The sequence below is a fragment of the Macaca thibetana genome, chromosome 5 (genome assembly GCF_024542745.1).
Source record: "Macaca thibetana thibetana isolate TM-01 chromosome 5, ASM2454274v1, whole genome shotgun sequence".
NCBI lineage: Eukaryota > Metazoa > Chordata > Mammalia > Primates > Cercopithecidae > Macaca > Macaca thibetana.
Genome location: NC_065582.1, coordinates 109547027 through 109567750, shown reverse-complemented (window position 1 = coordinate 109567750; position 20724 = coordinate 109547027). Strand labels below are relative to the sequence as shown.

General features: G+C 42.1%; 1 protein-coding gene and 1 long non-coding RNA gene across 3 annotated transcripts in view; one reads left to right on the top strand and one right to left on the bottom strand.

Annotated features, from left to right (window-relative positions):
- SPINK2 (serine peptidase inhibitor Kazal type 2) overlaps nucleotides 1–20724 on the top strand; it is a 467655-nt gene that overhangs the window by 77974 nt on the left and 368957 nt on the right. The gene's annotated exons all lie outside the window — the stretch shown is intronic.
- Nucleotides 8263–18824, bottom strand: LOC126955066 (uncharacterized). 2 transcript variants are annotated; one of them, XR_007725797.1, is made up of 3 exons: nucleotides 18560–18824; nucleotides 8969–12430; nucleotides 8263–8486 (listed from the first exon to the last, which is right to left on the bottom strand). It is a non-coding gene; the product is annotated as an uncharacterized LOC126955066 (long non-coding RNA). The 2 variants fall into 2 exon arrangements; XR_007725798.1 differs by lacking the exon at nucleotides 18560–18824 and adding an exon at nucleotides 14284–14375.

Genomic DNA, 20724 nt, shown 5'->3' with positions numbered 1-20724 from the left:
TATGAAGAAGTTACATGCTAAGCAGGACGGGATGAGAAGCTAGATGACATAATGGTATCTCTCTTTCTCCCTTATTAAAGGTAAAAGAAATTTTTAATAAAGTAACATAGTCACTCCCAGAAAGCTGTAATGAGTCCAGTGTGAAACATTTGTATGTAACTAAGTCATCTTAGTTCCTTTTGTATTGAATTTTAGAATTTATTGAGAAAATAATCATTAAAAGTAAATATCATCTAAATAATTTATTATAATCTTATAATGCTCACATTTGTTGGCTGTGTAAAGAGGCAAAATTTTGCTGCAAGAAGAAAATATATTACAGCTAAGGTTGTTCTATTGTTACAATGCTGAAAAATGTTTTTAATTAAGTGATATTAATATGAGTACAAACAATTCTTTGGGGCTGCTTTCTTTTATAAAGAGGTTTTAAATATTAAATGAAGGAAAATGCAAGTTACCTTAGTTTGTCCATCTTAGAGATGAAAGTTATATGACCTTGTAGTGAAAGAATACAGTGCAGATTAACTAGCTAATTTGATCATTGTCATATCCAGTGTTATGAAAGACAAAGTATGCCTATGGTCCTGGCCCAAGTCAACCTTTTTTCCATTTTTTTTTAAATTTTAGATTTCTCTCTTTCTCTCTCTTCTTTTTTCTCTTTCCCTACTTCATTAAAGTATAACTGACAAATAAAAGATGTACGTATTCAAGGCACACAACACCATGTTTTGATATATGTATACACTGTACACAATCAAGCTAATTAGCATATTCATCACCTCACATACTTACTATTTTTTTTTGTAGTGATAATGTTTAAGATCTACTCCCTTAGCAATTTTCAAGTATACAATGCATTATTATTAACTGTAGTCACCATGTTGTACACTAGTCTCTAGAAAAGATTCATTTTCTAACTGCTGAACCTTCGCACCTTTTAACTAACATCTTCCTATTTCCACCCCAGCCCCTCAGCCCAGGCAATGACCATGCTATTCTCTGCTTCTGTGAGGTCGATTTTTTGAGATGTCACATATGAGTGAGGTCATGTAGCGTTTGTCTTTCTGTGCCTGGCTTATTTCATGTAGCATAATGTCCTCCAGATTCGTTCATGTTGTTGCAAATGACAGAACTTTCTTCTTTTTAAGGCTTAATAGTATTCCAGTTTGTGCAAATATCACATTTTCTTTATCCATTCATCCACTGATGGACATTTAGGGTGATCGCATATCTTGGCTATTGTAAATCATGCTGCAACGAACACTGGAGTGCAGATACCTCTTAAACACTGACGTCATTTCCTTCAGGTATAGACCCAGCAGAGAAATTGCTGGATCATACAGCAGTTCTATTTTTAATTTTTTGAGGAAACTCCATATTGTTTCCTATAGTGGCCACACCTTTTACATCTCCACCAACAGTGTGGAGGGGCTCCCTTTTCTCCACATCTTCATCAACATTCATCTCTTGTCTTTTCTCACGACATGCCTGTTAGAATGGCTATGATCAAAAACTTAAGCCAGGCTTTTTATCTGAAATACCAAGACATTCAAGACAACACAAGAGACTGTCACCAGATTGGGGTGAACAAATGAATGAATCATAATTAAAGGTTGTGTTGGGGCCTGGCAAATCACTGTTGTTGTGGCCTTGTCAAGTCCGTTAACCCCTTTGGGACTCAGTATCCTAATCTGTGAAATGAGGGGGCTTGACTTTTAAAGATATTTCTAGCACTAAAATCCTATGACACACAACTTTTAATAACTAAAAGAAGCAAACACATCACTCTGCATCAGAGAAAGGTGCTGACTACTTGTAGAGACTGGAACCAGATCATGAGGTACACCAGAAAGGTCTAAGGGAGCAGTCCCCAACTTTTTGGCACCAGGGGCTGGTTTCATGGAAGACAATTTTTCCACAGGAAGGAGGTAAGGGGTATGGCGGGTTTGAGATGATTCAAGCACATTACATTTATTGTGCACTTTTTTTCAACTCACTTGCCACTATAAAGCCTGCCACCAGATGCAACTTGTCTTTTGCCACTCATTGATAGGGTTTTGATATGAGTCTGCAAGCAATGGATTTATTGTGGCCTCTGGGCAGTCAAATCTCTCTGCTAATGTTTATCTGTATTTGCAGCCACTCCCCAGTGCTAGCATCACCACCTCAGCCCACCTCAGATCATCAGGCATTAGATTCTCATAGGGCGCATACAACCTAGTTCACAATAGGGTTCATGCTCCTATGAGAATCTAATGCAACCACTGATCTGACAGGAGGCGGAGCTCAGGCAGTAATACAAGTGATGGGGAGTGGCTATAAACACGGATGAAGCTTCACTCGCTCACCCGCCACTCACCTCCTGCTGTGCCACCCAGTTCCTAACAAGCCACTGACCAGTACCAGTCCATGGCCCAGGGGTTCGGGGACCCCTGGTCTAAGAAAAGGCCAGTGTTCTAGAAGTCCTCCCACCTCTCTCCACTGAACTGTCTTCCCCGGCCCTGGAAAATCCTTAGAGACAATTCCCTAGATCCTCCAGCAAACCAGGTCTCTACGCATAATTCCTTATCAATTCCTTCTTGACTACCTTGACTTCCTTTTCAATCTGTTCTTGAGAATAACTGAGTTGACTGTTTGGTTTAGAATACTCATGCTGCCTTCTCCTTTCTTCACTCACACAAACACCGTGTAACTCTCATTCTTCCATTCATTGTTGATTCATTCATTCACTAGTCTAGCATTTATTGAGCACCTACTATGGGCAGCTGTCTTTGCTAGGCCTTGATCTTCTCTGACTAAAATGCTGTGTACTGTGAAGCCAGTGTGTTGGTTTACATTGGCCAGCAGCAGCATCTCTGGAGTTAGACTGAATGTGTTCAAATCCCAGCTTTCCCATTTGCTGTATTATCTTGAGCAAATGTCTTAACTTTTCTGTGTCTCAGTTTTCTCATTTGTAAAACGTGATTCATAGCAGTAACTATTTCGAAGACTTTTTTGGAGAGTCAAATAATTAAATCTTTGTTAAGTGCCTAGAACAGCACTTCATAAGACACAATAAGCTCTTGTTAAAGGTTAGTTCTTATGATTATCTCCAAGAATCTGAATCAGTCTGAGATCAGCAGCTCCAAGGCTGAGTTGCTGGTGGCATTTGACACAGTACCTTCTATTTAAAACATGGTATTTCATGGCTGTGGAATTGTTTGTCCACTTCAAATGGCTGTTGGGGAATAGATTTGAGGAGCATTTGTCACTGACAAGAATTAGTGAAGCAGGCAGAGTTGCTACCTCAGAGAGCTCGGGGCAATGACAGCCACTTTGCCCAAACCTGAGCCGTAGCAGAAGAATACCAACAGCCCAGAGAAAAGAATCAAACTGGGAACTATTGCCAGGCAATCCAGGATAACCTAAGGATGTGCTCTAGCCACCCTTGTTGAAGGTCCGGAAGTCGGTTGGCATATTTATTATAACGGAAGCACTTCCTATGCCTACAGATTGACATTAACAGTAATGGTAATAATTGTCATAGTAACGGTACAGTAGTAGTAATAGCAGCAGCAGTGGTAGCAGTTGAAATAATGTGATGGTAGCAAAGGTAGTCAACGGCAATAGAACGAGTAATTGTGATAGTGGTAGTAATCATGGCAGTGGCGATAATAACAGTGGCGCTGGTAGCAGCAGGAGTAGTTGCAGGGTGGGTGCAGTGGAGTAGAAGCTACACTTCTATAACACCATTCAAAGCACTCTGCATTTATTAACTCCATTGTCACAGCCACCCTATGAAGTAGGGAGCATTATATTTTACAATGGCACTTGTAATATTTTGAATTATTTCAGCTCTGATACCATACTTGTTTATGCTGATTCCAGCAGCATCTCATTAAGATTTTGGTCTTCTCATCTTACATCCTCCTGATCCCACCCACTCAACCCCCTTCTCACTTATGGCAGCTAAAGTAGCCCCACAGCCTCGGCATCCTTGTTGTTTCTGGCAGGAAAGACGCTCATCTTGCAGTGTGCAATTGTGTGCTTTCTTTCAAGAGAAGTGTCACACTTGGCAAGAAAGAGTGGGGAAAAGTGCTGCCTGCTGATGGTGGGTACTTTATAAAGTGGCTGGCTGGCATGGGTAGAAGAGAAAAGACGGAAAGGAGACAGTGTCCCTCACCTCTGTCGTGGCTGAGGCAGAGTCAATATACATCCCCAGTGCCACCGGAGGCCTGTCTCAACTTTCTGTCATCACCTGCTCATGTCCCTGCTTTCACACATGACTTGTTCTTTCCCATCAATGAATTAAGTATACAGTAAAACCATTTCAAGCCGTAGTCAAGAGTCAGATATGCTTGCGTGCAAATGCCAGCTCCACCACTAATCGCATGGCTCTCTCAGACTCAATTTCCTCCTCTGTAAAATGAAGAAAATTATCTCATAGAACTGTTTTAGAAAATGAGAGGGAAGGAACATCCACACCCCTACCCAGCACTTGGCACACACAACCTTAATAACTATTACCCATTACTATTAATGTTGTTACCGCCACTGTATTTTGCCTTCAAGCCACTAAACCCATAATTGTTATTAATACATATCCAATTAGTTCTTGAAAAAAATCCTCTAAAATTGTGTTACCCAAATAACTCAAAAAATAAAATTTTAGGTTTGCAGTGCAGCCCCCCACTCCTCAAAGGTGCTGTATGAGTTTCCTGTGGCTGCTATAATGAATTACCACAAACTGAGTGGATTAAAACACCACAAAGTTATGGTCTTGCAGTTATAAGTCAGAAGTCTAAGACGGATTGTCAGGAAACTCTAGAGGAGAAGACGTAACGTTACCCTTTCCAGCTTTAGATGAAGAAGATGTTCCAGTGCCCTTCCCACATTCCTTGGCTCATGGCCCCACATCATTGCAATCCCTGTCCATCATCACATCTCCTTCTCTGACTCTCATGTCTCCCTCTCTTCCTTACATCTTTGTGATTACATTGGGCCAACCCAGATAACCCAGGAGAATTTTCCCCTCTCAGTAGTCTTAACTTATATATCTGCAAAGTCCTTTCCACCGTATTAGATAACATATCCACAGGTTCTATGAGTTAGGACGTGGATGTCTTTGGAGGACCATTATACTACCTACCACAGAAGCCATGAAGAAATAGCCAAAGAAAAGACTGAGTTGTCTCCATAGAGTTCCCCATTCCTTATTCAGTGTTCATACAGTCATCGCTGATCTTCCAGCCTCCCCTGATTCTCTCTGTTTCCTGACATCTCTGAGGGTCAGTGTCCACATGTGTCATACAGTAATGGCCACACTACATCTAGAGTCTTGTTTGGGGAATAACCAATGTACTTGAGTTGTAAAATCTTTAGCAAATTTTAGAATAAAATGCCACATAAAAACGAACGAATAATAATTTAAGTATCTCACAAGTAAATTAATACACTAAAACTGCTCTAAGATCTTTGGATAAAAGGCATTCTTCAGATGCCAAGTGTACGTTGGTGTTTTGCCTTTGTGCTCACTTCCAGTCATCTATCAAAAGCACACTTTAGTTCATTTTTCCTTTTTCAGATAAACTATCTAATTTTCTGCCCCTGTGGCTTTCCTAAATGTCTCCTCCCCTAAGCCTTCCAGTGGGAGAAATGTAACTCATTTTCTTCTCCGGGTTTTCTGTGGGTGGGTAGATATGGCCTCTTTGACTAGTCTTTTTCTTTCCCTTTGTTCTCAAGCTGCAGCTTTTGCTGCCTCTGACTTGGTTTTTGCTGTGTAGCTGTGAGTTTGCCACCTCTCTTTTGAGCTTCATCAAGGGCTGCTGTGGCCTGATATGTAGGTTTCTTTCTAATTTCAATCTCCAGGGGGAATGAAGTCGATATGGTTGTTCACCTGCTGAGTTAGGAGTTTGCCCTTATACACACATCATAATATTTTATTCTAGTTACAGGGAGCATGCAGCATTTATACTTCCTTGGACTCCCACATGAAAACAGAAGCAGCTGCTGTGTGTCCTTCAGAATCCCTCATGCATTGCCTTTGCTGCCTGTGGGTGGGCAGGGATATACAGCCAAGCACACTAAAGAAAGAAGGTGCTGATGACTCTATCTTTTGAAGTTGACCTTCTCCCAAAAACCAAGACCTACGGAGAGGCAAACATGTATTCACTTGAAAAAAGGTGCATTTCACTTTCTTAAACATCTAAAAAGACATAACTGCATTTAGTATACGGCAATGCTCCCTTTACCTCCCTATCACGAAAAATAGTTGTGTGCATACGTTAGTCACTCTTCTGATATTATGGAGGAATTTAATATAGGAAAATAGTGACAAAGGTTTTGAAAACACAGGTTAAGTGGAAGAAGGCATTACCTAGAAATCGGCAACTGTATGATGCTGCTGCTATTGTCCCATAGCTGTAGAAGCAAAGAGGTGAATGTGGAGTGATACAGAGCCGGCAAGCACAAGCTTGCTACTGCTGTTGGAACAGAGCTCTGCCATCGTATTTGTTATCTATTGCTGTTGTGTAACAAATCATCTCAAACCTGGCTTAAAATAACACACGCTATCTCACAGTTTCTATGCATCAGAAATCTAGGTGTGAGCTAGCTGGGTCCTTCCTCTGCTTCAGGGCCTCTCATAGGCTTCAATTAAGTTGTCACTCAGGCTACACTCATCTGAAGGCTCAAATAGGGAAGGATACACTTTCAAGTTCACGTAGTTATTGGTAGGATTCAGCGCTTTGTAGGCTGTTGGACCTTGGTTTCTCACTGGCTGTGGACAGTCTGCCCTCAATTCCTTGGCATGTGGGTCTCCCGAACATGGCAGTTTGCCTCCTCAGAGCACACAAACCAAAAGGCAAATAGAGAGAGTCTGCCAACAAGACAGAAGTCACAATCGTTTGCAACCTAGTCAGAGAGGTGGCATCTCTCAACATTGCCATATTCTATTGGTTGGCAGCAAGTTACTCAAGCAAAGGGGATTACACAAGGCCATGAATACCAAGAGGTGAGGATCAGAGGAGGCCCTCTCAGAAGCTACTGACCATAGCTGCTGAGCAGGAACCCAGGAGCCCAAGCTCCCACTGATGATGCTGGAGCCACCACTAATGCTGTTGGAGCCCCAGTCACCCACGGTACTGCCCATTGCTGCCACTGTCACAGCCAGATGAATGGCCTTCCCTTTCTACCACTTTCCAATCTCCCATGAGTGCTCACCTTCATTGGCAAATGCTAACTGAAGCCCAGTAACCAAGGGAGCTAGGAATGCATTTCTCATGTTTCCAGCAACTTGCAATTCAGAGGAGAGGAAATAAGGATGGCAAAAGGACTAACCATAGACAATAGCTGGCCCAACAGGAAAGGGATGTTTCTACTCATTTCCACGTCTCTTTTTTAGACCCTTTCCATTCTGCTCATTTAAATCAACTGATGCGCCAATGTTATCTGCTCCATGTGTGAGGCCCCACTCATCACCCCTTCACTGGAACACCCCCCTCCGCCCTGAGCTTGCTTTCTCAGACTGTCCTCCATGGTCCCATCTTTGTTGCCTCTTTTTCTTTTCACTTCCTTCAAAGCTTAGCTAGCCTATGTTTCCTGCCTTTGATTCCTCAGGGCTCTGATCTTTGCCAAGTGATGCTAGGTCTCAAACATAATGCTGGATGCTAGAGTGCAAAACTGGAAAAGAAGCAATTCCTGCCCTTGAAGAGGATGCAGTTATGCCAGGGACACAGATGTCTATAATACCAGCGATAAACGCTACAATTCAGGGTCATTCTGACAGATTGATTGACAAACCATACAGATTTGTCCTTAATTGGCTGCATGTTATCTGCACTTTTGGTTCTTGCTGGGGGAAAAAAATGCAACCTTGAACTCTCAGCTGTACAATCCTTATCAAACATACTTACAATAAATAATTTATGGAGGTTCTAAAAGATAAGCAGCCCATCCACTTCTTTAGATATTCTACAATTTATTCTTCATGTACACAGATGCAAAATTCAGTTTAAAAAATCTAAAAAGAACTAAAACAACATGATCTGCAGCCTTGTTTTTTACAGCCTCTAGTTTTTAAAGGAACCGCTTTCACTCAGCTGTACTTTGGCACCTTATCATCTGTCTACAAGGAGTAACATTTAAAAACTACTGAGTGAAATTAGATCTAAACCCAATATAGGAATGTCGAGGGATTTCTCCCCTGTATCACAGCCTGCTCAAATTCTAAGGATGCCATAGAGAAGTTCCTTTTAGAGCTCAGATTCAGAAAGAGTTTTCTCAAAACAGTTCATTTGTTTTTATTTTATGGATACACCAAAATTTTATAATTAGTAGTGTTTCTATTTTGGCTTTATCTTCCAGAAACTTAGAACCAAATGTGCAGTCCTCTTCTAGCAACTGTATGAGAGTAGGTGGTAAGGATCTATTTTATTGCCCTTGTTTTCCCTTGACTCCAAATCCTCTTTCATCCTTTTGTGGGTATATTGGTAGGATACTCAAATTCTCTGTAAAATGAGAAATTTTATGTTAATTAAAAATGGATTATACTAATATATATATATGGTGTTATTTCTTTTTGGAAGGAAGGATCAAGAAAATCAGAGAAAGATGTGATATTTGATGTCAGCCTTGGAAAATAATATTTATCCAGTTTTAGAAGGCTTTTCCATAATATCAGCACTTAAAGGCATAAAACATTCACATTAGGTTATGTGACTAGATATAAGAGAAGCAGGATATAAGAACTTGTGTGTTAATTTTTCTGTCAATGCACTATTCATCCCAGTTAGAAGAGTACTTAACCTGTTAAAATGCATCCCGATATTGATGGGCACTTAAAGAGTTGCTCTAATAATTGCAGTTTCCACCAGGAGAAAAAATCTTTTTTGATCAAGTAAACTTTTTTCTGTTTATTCACATTATAAAGACTTCCCAATCTGCCATAGGTTGGCTAACCTAGAAACTTAGCCACCAATTATGGCAATACCTGTCAAGGTCCTCTTTCAGAGTGTGGACAGCCAGAATACAACCAGAGATCCTATCTCCCAAAGCCCAGTTTATAGTCTTCTGCTGCTACAAAACCATCTCCTGGCCCGACAAAGCCTGCAAAAAGAGGAATGAATGTGTGTAAGTAACAGTGCAAAATCTTGAGTATGGCAGGGGCAGATGCTGACTCTATTATTTGGTACCCACAAGACATTGAGCAATTCACTTCCGCCTTCTTCGTCTTCATTTTCCTCTTACAATTTGGATGTCTGAGAGCTGATGTCTTTAGCTGATCTCACTATTTTATAATCACACCAGCTATTTTGACAGTCTGTGATATTCATAGTCATTGATTTTTTTTTTTTTGGAGTGTACAAAACATCTATATACATCACCATAAACTCTCAGTGGCTAGAGATGACTTTAAAAATGAATAATGTACCACCCTTCAGGCAGGAAATTAAGGCTTATAATGTTGAGATATGAATAATTGTAGGCACCTTTCATTACTTTGATTTTTTTCTGGCCAATATTACAATTATTCAGGCAGCTCAAAACATCATGTGAAAATGTCAGTAAATACACTAACAAATCTAGCCTTAAGTGAGTCCCCACCAAGGTGTTATGCAAACAGCAATTTGCTGGAATCACATGTGAAACATATTAGGCAATTTGAGGATTGGGGTGATTTCCAGTCTGCAAAGTGGCCTATTTGAGAAGAAAGAACTATCTCCAGGAAAGAACCGATCAATGGTTTTTTTATTGTTAGTTAATTTCAAGGTTTTTCAGTGTTGCTTTTTATAAATACCAAAGGAGAAAATTTGGGTTAACTCCAATGGCCATTAGCTTTCATGGGGAGCTTTAGGCCAGGATGGAACCCAAAATGAAAGAAAATGCCGTGGGGGGCCCAAACAGAGCACTGGAAAGAAAATTTGCTTCTCATCCCTAAGATAGTCTGGTAGGGCCCAAGCAAGCATCCTCTGAGCACAAGCAAAGCATTGGCCTGGAAAGGCACCGGCATCACAGGGGATTCGCAAGACACCAAGTGCTCTACGCACGAGCAAGAAGCAGCAAGGCAGCATGGCTTTCCTCGAAAGAGAATGAAAATAAATCCTGTCGTGGGCGTTCCAGCCCTCAGATGCCTAAATACACATCACTCTTACTGATCTCACCTAGGACTCAGCCCTGACTTCCTCACCCAGCACACACATCACCCCTCCAACTCCAATCAACATTACCTGTACCCTGGCATTGCATTAAACATGCAATTATTTAGCTCCATATAAGCCTAAGACTTCGTCTTTCTTAATCGATTTGCATGTGCAGGTTAGGTCTTTCCAGACTATCCTCTGTGCCTGAGATTCATGGAACTTTCACTGAGTAAAGAGCCTTTGGCTAGGCCTTCCGCAATTGTGTTTGGCTGAGACTACGAGTAGTTAGAACATGACCCAGTCATTTATTTTTTTTTAAACCAACTTTCAAAAGTTGGTTTAAAAAGTCTAAATTGGGCTGGGCACGGCGGCTCACATCTGTAATCCCAGCACTTTGGGAAGCCGTGGCGGGTAGATCATCTGAGGTCAGGAGTTCAAGACCAGCCTGGACAACACGGTGAAACCCCATCTCTACAAAAATACAAAAATTAGCCAGGCACGATGGTGGGTGCCTGCAATCCCAACTACTCAGGAGGCTGAGGCGGGAGAATTGCTTGAACCCAGGAGACAGGTTGCAGTGAGCCCAGATCGCACCAGTGCATTCCAGCCTGGGCAACAGAGCGAGACTCTGTCTCAAAAACAAAAACAAAAACAAAAGTCTAAATTGCTTAATATATAATGAGCTCTTCAGTCAATCAAAAAAAAATACCAAAAATACTTAGAAATTGAAATCAATAAAGAAACATTTACTGGAAAAAAAAAAAAAGTTTTGTTTTGTATTGTTTTGTTTTGAGACAGGGTCTCACTCTGTTGTCCAGGCTGGAGTGAAGTGGTGCCATCACAGCTCGCTGCAGCCTCGACTTCCCAGGCTCAAGCAGTCCTCCCATCTTCAGCCTCCTGAGCAGCTAGCACCACAGGCACACACCACCACACCCAGTTAATGTTTTTATTTTTTCACAGAGACGAGGTCTCCCTTGTCTAGGTTGGTGGCCCAGGTTGGTCTCGAACTCCTGGGCTCAAGCAATCCTCTCACTTCCCAAAGTGCTGGAATTACAGGAGAGAGCCACCACACCTGGCCTACAAATGTTTTTGAAACACATGGAGGGGTGTTCAAAGTCTCTCTTTTAATGAAAAAAAAATTAGAATAATAAAACATGTTCCTCCATATCAGATTGGGAAAGATTAGAAATATTATATAGTAAGGCAGAGTTCATGAATTACTGGTGGAAGTATAAATTGTTGTAATTACATTGTAGGGCAATTGACTACTGAAATTTTAATTCATTTATATTTTGACCCTTCATTTTCACATGAAGGAATTTATTCTTCAAAAATACTCTATATGTAAGCAAAAATAGGTTGCTAGGATATTTATTGCAACATTATCATAATAACAAAAACAAGAATCACCATAAATGACAACCAATATTTGGAGACCTCTAAATGTCCAAGATTCTGCAGTTATTAAAAGGGATGAGATATACCTCTATGAAAACATGGCCAAGATAGGTGGCTAATTGAAGATGAGGCTTGACCATGTCATGGGCAACACCTTGTTATTTGCTCCCATCACAAAGTAAGCACCTCTAGTGCCCAAAATTCTTCAAACAATCGAAGAAACCCACCTTCAGACAGCAGATCAAGGCAATATAGGTAATATCTGTATATTTGGTAAGGATTAAAGGGAAAATAAAACTCCTCAGGCAAGCATCTGTCTCTCACTGTTCTCAAATTTTCATCTTCTGGTGGTGAAAACATACCAAGGTATAATCTTGCTCAGAAAAAAAAGGGGCTGCCAATGTTTGCCAGGCCCTAGAATAATGCCTTATATTTATAATAAAAAATAAAGTTCAGCTACAATTAATGAAATAAAAATAAAAGCCTTTCTTATTAATTGGTTGATATAAACACACAAAAACAAAACACTGATTACCAATAGCTCTACAATAAATTTAAGATACAATTTAAAACAACCAGTTCTCTTTCTACAAAACTCCAACCGTCTTCTCTCACTGCTTAATACAATCTTCCCCACACAACCCCACTCCCGCCCTGCTTTAAGAAAAAATTTAACTTTCCTTCACTAAAATTCAGGTATCAAATAGCTTGTCCACAGTTCCCTGGATGCTAGCTTAGGGCAGCAGCTATCAGAGTTCATTGATTTGCTGCTAGCAAACTGGAAGATTTAATGGTGTGACTTCCGCATGTTGCTAGTTGATCAGGTCTCACTGGGGTCTCTCCAAATGGGAAAAGAATTGCTTCCTGCTAATCTCAGGCAGCAGCACTGCGTCCACATCCATTTCCACACCGATCTTAAACAGAAAGAAGACAGAGAAAGATTATGTTTCATTCTCCCACTGCGTCTACATAAAACCCAATTGTCGCCCCTTTCTGATCAGCAAGATGTTACCTTGGCAACTACTTTGTACAGCTCTTATTCGTCTCTCTTTTGAAGCTCATCGTTTGTGTAAAAGTTATTTTGCCTCCTAATGAGTGAGAGGAGACATTAGCCAGCCTGACTGCTTCCCTGGTACTTCCAGACAAAGGTTGTAAAACTGGCAGCCCAGGGGCCAAATTAAACACTCAGGCATGTTCGACCCACACAAAATTTTTGGTTTTGTTTATTGGATTTTTTTAATGCGAGTTAACATTTACAAACCAGAAGATGTAAAATGAAAATGCAAATCTGCAGTTTTCTTTAATAATGTTTAGACCTGAAGTCACTGGTCCCACATTCTTAACAACAAGCTGTTGCTTCACACGGGTAGCTGCCCTCCACTCAGCCCACTCCCCTGGATTAGATTACCTGGGGGGCATCTGGGTTGTGACCCCTGTTCTAGGTAGGATATATGCCCTTTTATAAAAAGTGCTAATGTTTAGAACTGAACAAAAGTTGTTTTTAAGCTCTCTTAAGCTTTTAGGATGTTTCTTTTTCTCAAAATTCAGCAGAACTTCAAACTCACCAAATGTCTTCCCACATGCACAAGATTTTTCAACATTATCCTTAACTTTCGGCACCATTGCTAATGAAGCTCAGGAACTTAAGGCACTTTGAGATTTTAATCAGGAAAAGGCAAAGCTGAGGAGAGAAACAACCCATGTCTACTGATCAGTTAGAGCGGCGATGAAGTTGGTAGGGACGGCACAAGGCAGTGGTCCTCAAACTTGAGTGTGCATTAGGACCATCTGGAGGGCTTGTCAGATACACACATCTCTGGATCCGAGATTCTGATTCAGGAGGTCAAGAGTGGGGCCTGAGAATCTGCATATCTAACAAGTCTCCAGTGAGGCTGATGTTCCTGGTCTGGAAACCACACTTTGAGAATCACTGAGATATTTTTGTATTAAATATATCTGTAAATGCACACTGGCTGATATTGTTTGGATATTTGTCCCTGCCCAAATCTCATGTTGAAATGTAATCCCCAGTGCTAGCGGTGGGGCCTGGTGGGAGGTGTTTGGATCACGGCGGTGGATCCCTTATGGCTTAGTGCTCTCTGCGCGATAGTGAGTTCTCAAGAGACCTGGTTGTTTAAAAGTGTGTGGCATCTTCCCCTGCCTCTCTCTCTTTCTGGCTTGCTCCTGCTTTCTCTATGTGAAGTGCCTACTCCTGCTTTGCCTTTTGCCACAAGTAAAAGCTTCCTGAGGCCTCCCCAGAAGCAGATGCCAGTGTTATGCTTCCTGTACAGCCTGCAGAACCTTGAGCCAATTAAATCTCTTTTCTTATAAATTACCCAGTCTTGGGTATTCCTTTATGGCAATGGAAGAACAGCCTAATACAGTGGCCAAACACAATAGAACTTTATTTCCCTTTCATGAAATAGTCCAGTCTGGGTGTGACGGCTCATGCCTGTAATCCTAGCACCTTTAGGAGGCCTAGGCAGAAGGATCACTTGAGCCCAGGAGTACGAGGCTGCAGTAAGCTATGGTCACCCCACTTGCATTCCAACCTCGGTGACAGACAAAGACCCTGTCTCTTGAAAAAAAAAAAAATCAAAACAAGTTTTCTCTCATTTAGTGATTCAGGAAGCCAAGCTTCTTCGAGTTTATGCCCCTACTAACCACTAGAAGGACGATGTAGGGATGAAAGGAGGAAATGTACCAGAAAAGTAGGCTACTTTTTAAAAGCCTTGGCATAGAAGTAACATACATCACTTCCACTCACATTTCACTGGTGAGAACAAGTCACATGACCATATCTAGATGCAAAGAGTGTTGAAAATATAGTCCCTGGATGAACAGCCACCTCCCAACAGCAATTCTATAAAAAATGAAAGGGAGAACTCACTTTTATTTATTTATTTATTTATTTATTTATTTATTTATTTTTCGGACAACTAGCCGTCTCCACCTCAGCAGGTATGAATGTGCCTTACTCTCGACTCCACTGATTTTCTTCCCCATTCCCAGAAGGCCCTTCTCTCTTCTCATTGCCCATCCACACCTCAACACCCTCCTGGTTATATTCCACCTCCACCAGAATTCCCAGTAAAAAATTTCCAGTCCTTCAACCATTGTGGAAGACCGTGTGGCGATTCCTCAAAGATCTAGAACTAGAAATACCATTTGACCCAGCCATCCCATTACTGGGGATATACCCAAAGGATTATAAATCATGCTGCTATAAAGACACATGCACATGTATGTTTATTGCGGCACTATTCACAATAGCAAAGACTTGGAACCAACCCAAATGTCCATCAGTGACAGACTGGATTAAGAAAATGTGGCACATATACACCATGGAATACTATGCAGCCATGAAAAAGCATGAGTTCGTGTCCTTTGTAAGGACATGGATGCAGTTGGAAACCATCATTCTCAGCAAACTATCACAAGAACAGAAAACGAAACACCACATGTTCTCACTCATAGGTGGGAATTGAACAATGAGATCACTTGGACACAGGAAGGGGAACATCACACACCGGGGCCTGTTGTGGGGTGGGGAGAAGGGGGAGGAATAGCATTAGAAGATATATTTAATGTAAATGACGAGTTAATGGTTGCAGCACACCAACATGGCACATGTATATATATGTAACGAAACTGCACGTTGTTCACATGTACCCTAGAACATAAAGTATAATAAAAAAAAAAATTTTCAAGTCTTTTATGTTGGGATGTAACTAAAATAACTTTCCTCAAGAGTTTGTTGTTTCCTTAAGGATATTTATAATGATCATTATGACTTTAAAGAACAAGAGTTGCTCTTCTCCAGTTAATCAAAACGAAACAATAAAGTGATTGCATTGTTAAAGCTTGATTAAAGACTTACTGTAGTCAAGTACCCCATCAGAATCGTTTAGCCAAAAATAACAAATAAATAGGTAATGAAAGGTGCCTAAAATAATAACATTTCAACATTAAAACCTAAGTATCTTCCTGCTATTAATTAACACTTTCTAAAATCATCTCTAGCACCTGGGATCTAACATGAGTAATTGAGGTGATCTGTGGTGATCTAAAATCAATTAAAACTAACAATGTGAAAATAATATAACGACTGATCTATTCACCATTGCAAGCAGTAGGAAACTGACCCAAACTAGCTTAAGCACAAAGGGAACTTATTGTTTCACTTAAGATGAACAATCCAGGGGTAGAATAAGTTTCAGATGTGACTGAATCCTGAACTCAACCAATGGCATGATGAGCATTTTTCTACGTCTCTTGGCTTCGTATTGCAATGGGATGGCAGCAATGCCTCTAATCCCTACACCCTCCTTTAGGTCCAGCAGATAAAATTAAGAGTTCCTCAATGAGAAAAACATCACTGTGATTCATTAGATCCGACTGGGCCCTATGTTCATCCTTAAACAAATCTTGTAGCCAAGGGGAACTAATTGTGGGTCTCATGTGTGGAGACAGTTTCGCTTAATTCAAACTTACTGTGAGTTGGAGAAGGTGGTTCTCTAGAGGGAATTGAGATATGGGTGCTGTTGGGGTTTGAGGAAGCTCAATGCCCCACCCTAGTTTGGAGCCAGTTGAGAGAAAGACCCAGGAGCCAAGTAGAAAAGTCTTAAAATGTCAGCCTTACTACATGGCTTTAGGTCTGTTAACCAAATGAGCTTGCTAATTCCTAAATTAGATGGGCCTGCCCCCATCACAGACATGCAGTCTCCCATGGGGGCCTGCTCCTGTCATGTATGGCATGGAGGAGCATAGAAAGCTGTTTGTACATTTGTAGGTGACAAAGAGAAAATAGAAATGGGCTAAGAGTCACATGCTCAGCCACTGCACCCAAACTCACCCATCAGGTAGCTCACTCTTCCTCCCTTGAGGGGAAGGGAAGAGGGGGATACAGGGAACCAAGGAGCTAGGAGTGTTTTCTGAAAAAGTCCCTACACACAAAAATGGAAGATTAGGGAATGTATCCTTCCAGCACGTAACAGAATAGTAAATGATAACAACAGATGTCAACTACAAGTAGAAAATGAGACTTAACTTTTAAATACAGAGAGTAAAAAATATACATCCAAATGGTTAGAGTGCTCAACATTTTTAGTGATAAAAAGATATTTCTCTCATCTGCCATGGAGACCCCATAATACCCTTGAGATGCTATAGTTCACGGTGGTTGCCATTATCTGATTTAGCATTTTCCTACAGATAAAAGATAAGTGTCTTAGTTCCAGCTGCTATAACAAAGTAGTATAGACTGGGTGACTTATAAATAACAGATTTCCCGTAATTCTAGAGGCTAAAGTCAGAGATCAGGGTGCCAGCATGGTCAGGTGCTGGCGAGGACTCTCTTCCAGGTTGCAAACTGCCAACTTCGTGTTGTATCCTCCCAAGGTGGCAAGCACATGAGCTAGCTCTCCTGCCTCTTCCTATAAGGCACTAATCCCATTCATGAGGGTTCTTTCCTCATGACCTAATTACCTCCCAAAGGCCTCACCTCCAAATACCATCACATTAGGGATTCAATTTCAACATATGAATTTGAGAGGGACAAAAACGTTCAGCGCATAATACCAAGTATAAAAGTGGATTCATTTATGTTTCTGCCCTAGGATGAAGTGGGAATGAGTGACCAGAAGAATATAGTTGAAAGTTTAAGAAAGAGACTAAAACAAAATAAAGAGGAAATTCCTACTGATCTGGATCTGATTCCAGAGTGTAAGCTCCATGAGAACAGGCTCCTTGTCTGCACCATTGTATTTTTCCCCAATGCCTAGAATGGGGCCTCTGGTATGTAGTAGAGGTTCAGTAAAATTTGCAGGATGATTTAAGAGGAGAAGTTTTGAAATCACAAGAAAAATAGCTTTTGGGGGGTTAGTGGTCACAAAAGAACAGTGTCACTTGGAATTTAAGGTTATAATTTGACCCTAACTAAAATGATCCTACTTCATGTTGGTGAAAGAGAATCTAGTGGACCTAGAAGAGCTCAAGAACTAGAGGAAGCTAGGCACAGTGACTCAGGCCTGTAATCCCAACACTTTGGGAGGCTGAGGTGGGAGGATCGCTTAAGCCCAGGAGTTTGAGACTAGCCTGGGCCACACAGGGAGGCCTCACCTCTACTAAAAATAAAAATTAAAAAATTAAAAATTTTAGAAAAACAATTAGGAAACTAAAAAATATCTGAAATGAGAAGAGTCTTCAAGGTAATTTAATGTAGTAATTCCCAACAAAAAACAGCTGTACATTAGAAACACCTGGGGAGTTATTTTTTTAAAGAAAAAACTGGAGTGAATTTTAAAAGAAAAAACTGGAGTTAGGCCCAGGTCTAATCCACTTTGTCTCCTAGGGCGCCTAACACAGGCCATGTTTTCTGACTAGAAGCAAGCAAAGAACAGAGAAAAAAGTTCTCAGATGGCTATCACAGGAGAAGCCACATCCTGGTCACTTGGGTGTCCCTCGAAGCCCTCTTGGGAAAGGGAGTGGAGTGACACCTTCCCGTTAGACCCTACCTATTTTATCACCATGTTCTCGAAAAAGAGTGTACCAGATGAGTGTGTCTGTCCGCCTCAAGCTAGACTCCCTCAAAAATATTCTACAAACCATCACCCAACGAGGATGGTGAAAATTTTTGATTTTGAAATTTCTATCGAACCCAACAGGCCCCCACAGCGTGGTCTTCACGGCGATGCACTCAACTGCACCTTCCCTTGGCAGAGACCGAAACCTCTCCCACTCCGCGCCGCGGCATGGTGGACAGATCCCGCCCAAGGAGCTTCTAACGGGACCTCCCAATGTCGCTGCAAGCAGAGTTGAGGCGGGGAGGGGGACGTCCAAGCAATCGGCCGCCCGGCCAGCTCTCCTAGAACCGTTTGGCCCCACAAGGAGCCATGCAATTCTCAGCAGCTCACTCGCCCGGGTGTTACGGGGCCCCGTGAAATGCCTCCGGAACGGGTCTTTCGCAACTCCCCTTAGGAGCGAACGCCGTGGACTAACAGACACCGCTGTCAGGAAGGCGTTGATGCGGCTGCGCGGCTTACATTTTCTTTTCCGCAGTGTCAGCTCGCGGTCCCCAATTACCTCCCCTTAGGCCGCCGGGCGTGCAGGATCACAGTCCAGCCTGCCTCAGCACCTCTCCGCCAGAGGTTCTTCTTCCAAACGGCCGCTTAAAAGACAGCCCCACGCCACCCGGCCTTCCTGGAACTGGAGCCACACAAGCGGGCCAGCTCCAACCCAGTGACGAGTCCTGGGAGCGCCCCGCTTCCCCACGACCCTCTCTCCGCCTAGCTTGGGCCTCCTACTGGCTGCGCCGGGGAGCTCCCGCAAGTCAAATCACGCCACCAGTTCCTTCCCGCTTCTCTGCCTGCCTGGGCTTTGAAATACCGTACGTGTTCCTGCTGCGTTTGGGGCACTGCTGATGACAGCAGGGCTCTAGCTACCACGCCAAGGAGTCACGACATTAATTATTCTCTCTTCTACGAGGAAAGGTGTGAGGGCTGAGCCCTGCAAAGCACATGGAATTGGAGTAGAGGCAGCTCTAACTCTCCAGGCTGAAAACCAGGGTGGGTAGGAAGGTTCTCATTCAATTCCCTCACTCCTCCTGTGCCTTTTAACTAACTTTGAAATTCCTCTGGTTGCTGCTGGTGCTGTTTCCAAGGGCTGGAGCCCCACACTGAGTTATTTGGTAGCCATCGCAGGAATTTCAGAAAATGAGAACTGGAGGAGGAAGCGAAGCCTGAAGTAATTAAGATGATTTGTTACACACGATTCAGGTAGGCACAAAGGGGTACCTGAACAGAGAGAATATAAGATCAAAGAAACGGCAGTCCGGAAAGTGGGAGCTCTTCGCAAAAGGAAAACAGGCCAGCGGAAGGCGCCCAGATCACTGCCAAATTAAAACACCTCGTATTTTTATCTTCTCCCAGAGATAAAACAGAGGGAGATAAATTTTTTTCACATTTGCTTTCAGCAGTTAGCTTTAAGAATAAAAAAAAAAAGAAAAAAATTCAAATGTGTCTGCCATTAGTACAAGTTCACGAGATCTCCCTACCCGAAATCATTTGTCAGTGGGAAACAGTGTGATATTTAAGCCCCAGGAATGCAGCTGCAAGAGTGAATATTCCTTAGAAAGTACCTGTTCTTTACAAGCTTGTTAGTGACTCTTCAAACTCCTCTCTGTGATGGGATCTCATGCCCACTGGTATCCCACCAGGTCACGGGATGTGGAAGGTGAGGTTGAAGAGGAGAGGGGCAGAGTGAATGTGTATCTCCGGCCAAGGTCCAAAATCACAACGTGGTCTTTTGCTGTGCATTTCTCCTTCCCTGCAATGTTGATCCTCAAGAACCAACTGTCTTATTATTTTCCAACACTATTTATGCCTCAGACCTTCTGATATGTTGCCACAATACACTCATTCATCTGTCTTCCCCATTAACTAACTTTATGGCCCAAGTGACCTACAGCTGTCACGGTCCTACTCGTGGCTGATATTTCATCCAGAATTCCTCCTGGGCTCTGGAAGTTACACTTGTTTAGGACTATGGGGATGCAAAACAGACCTAGAACTGCAATCCACGACTCTGGCAAAATGAAAACAAGCCTTTTTCATCTTCTTTCTCATCCCCTTTCCATAAGGTGACATCAAGATTCCTTATACTCCTGAAATATCATTCTTACCTCCTATAGAGAAGACTTTAAGTATGGGTAATACCATTACAGGGTGTTTTTTTTTTTTTTTTTTTGAAACAGAGTCTTGCTGTGTCACCCAGGCTGAAGTGTAATGGTGGCATGGCACAATCATGGCTTACTGCAGCCTTGAGCTCCTGAGCTCAAGTGATTCTCCCACTTCACCCTCCTGAGTAGCTGGGACTACAAGCATGCACCATCACACTCGGCTAACTTTTTTCTATTTTTTGCTGGGAGTGGGTCTCACTATGTTGCCTAGACTGGTCTCAAACTCCTGGGCTCAAGCAGTCCCCTTGCCTGGGCCTCCCAATGTGCCGGCATTACAGGCATGAGCCATCATGAGTGAATATTAAGCTTAGCATTTACAACACACCCAGAGGATCAATACCTTCTGATAACCCATTTTAAAATGGAGAAGCTACTGGGTGGGGAAGGTAAGTAACTTGCCTTGGGTCACACAGCTAGCAAGTCGGGGACAGAGGGGTATCTACTGCCTCACTGAATACATACGAGATTTCC